This window comes from Trachymyrmex septentrionalis, unplaced genomic scaffold (assembly GCF_001594115.1).
Source record: "Trachymyrmex septentrionalis isolate Tsep2-gDNA-1 unplaced genomic scaffold, Tsep1.0 scaffold146, whole genome shotgun sequence".
Classification (NCBI taxonomy): domain Eukaryota; kingdom Metazoa; phylum Arthropoda; class Insecta; order Hymenoptera; family Formicidae; genus Trachymyrmex; species Trachymyrmex septentrionalis.
Genome location: NW_017304609.1, coordinates 423,437 through 425,595, shown reverse-complemented (window position 1 = coordinate 425,595; position 2,159 = coordinate 423,437). Strand labels below are relative to the sequence as shown.

Genomic DNA, 2,159 nt, shown 5'->3' with positions numbered 1-2,159 from the left:
TGATTATGTACATTTTTTCTCGTATCCTTAACCTGTAATTTTTATTTAAAAACAAAGCAAAACTTCTTCTAATTATTTTTTAATTAATATTTTTCTAATATGTCGAACAGCGATTGCAGAAAAGAAAAAAATCGTATACAGACATTTTATATATAATATAAAAAAAAAAAGAATTTCAGATACCGTTTAGGAGAAGTAGTAAAAAATATTCTTTTATATACAAATTTAGATGGGGTACGAGGGTCACAAATGGAGGGATCTTGCTCAGGGACGGGAACAGTGGCGGGATTTGGTATTTGCGGCAATGAGCTTTCGAGTTCCTAACGCCTAATAATAATAATAATAATAATACAAATTTAGGTAACTCAGAATTAATATAAAATAATAATATGTTTCGAATATAAACGTTTCTTATTTATAACAATAATAACACTTAATTCATAAGTATCTGATTGACGATTATAATTTGATATTATTTACGAAATAAGTGAGTTATGAAAGTTAACTATAGACATGCACAATAGCTGGGCATTCGCGGGCGCCCGTGCTCAATTTCAGCATTTTGCTGATTCCTGGTTTACGAGATATTTTATATTTTATTCTAACATATATTGACATAAAATATTAAATAACTCGCAAACTATTAATTTTTTGATAATCGTACCTTAATGCTTTTATGAACAGAATAATGAATCAATTAATGGAAAGAAAACTCATAATTGCTTTAAAAATATATATATATGTAAAATAAATAATTTTTTAAATTAGCAACTATTTTCTTTTCATCAATTAATTCATCTCATTATTCTCTTCATAAAAGTATTAGTAGTACGATTATCAAAAAATTAATAGTTTACGAGCTAATATATTTTATACCAGAATAAGGTATAAAATATTTCGTAAACTATTGGTTTTTCGATATACCTTAATACTTTTTAAGGTAACAATATTGAAATTTCCGTAACAAATTAAAAAAAAATAAATAAATACAAGCGGGCAATTGGAAATTGGCACAGTAACCAGCCGAAAACTAGTCGAAACATTTTATTTATGTAAGATAGAGTTTTTTCAGAGCGTATTGCGCATTGATCACTGTATTAATTTCCATTTGCCCGTCTATCTTTATTTAATACTTTTACAATCATAATAATTAGAGGAATCATATTGTGTAAAAAATCATACAATTTCATTTAAAAAAATGGAGGTCACCTTGAAGTCTCAAAAAATATGACCTTGAGAATAATTTTTTGTTCATCATGATATGACACTCCTTCGAATCAAACAACTTTTTCTTTTGGTATTTTCTTGTATCATTAAAAACAACGGAGATATTTCAAATGGTCAAATTAGAGGAAACACTATACATATACATATCTATAACATATATAAGGTGTCACATTTTAAATAATGCACTAAGATTTCTCGAAAACTATTGTAGATACGGAAAAATGTTTCAAACAAAAGTTGTATTGTTCGGAGGGTAACAAGGTATCATTGATTTAACCTTGGGTGGCGTCGCCAAGGTCAGATCAAGAACACATCAATTTTTTTTAAAGAAACTATTTTTGATAAAATTTAATAGCTGGTGTCAAGAGCTTTTCAAAACACTATAATAAAGTTATTTTTCATTAAGTAATTTTCAAGTTATAAGGCTTAAAAGTTATAGAACCGCCGGCATTAGCATTACGCAAGGTGTCCGATGGTTAAAACCTCTTGAATATTGTTCAGGATCATGTTCTAGATAATATTTGTTAAGATCAAGGACACTGGAGATTGTATCTCTTATTTTTATTTTTACGTAAAAATAAATTCTACAATTAGTAAAAAAATAAAAATAACAGGTATAACCTTCAATGGCCTTGGCCGGCGGTACTGTAACTTTCAAGCATTATAACTCGAAAAATACTTAATGAAAAATAACTTTATTATAGTGTTTTGAAAAGCTTTTGACACCAGTTATTAGATTCTGCAAATCAAAAATAGAGTGTTCCTTTTAAAAAAATCGATATGACCTTGGCGACGCCACCCAAGGTCAAATCAATGGCCTTCTCCAAACCATATAACTTTTGTTTGAAACATTTTTCCATATCTATCATAGTTTTCGAGAAATCTTAATGCATCATTTAAATGAGATATCCTGTATATATATATATATATAT

General features: G+C 27.7%; 1 protein-coding gene across 1 annotated transcript in view; it reads right to left on the bottom strand.

The window, feature by feature from the left end:
- Window positions 1-2,159, bottom strand: part of LOC108745691 — a 60,623-nt gene that overhangs the window by 23,769 nt on the left and 34,695 nt on the right. The gene's annotated exons all lie outside the window — the stretch shown is intronic.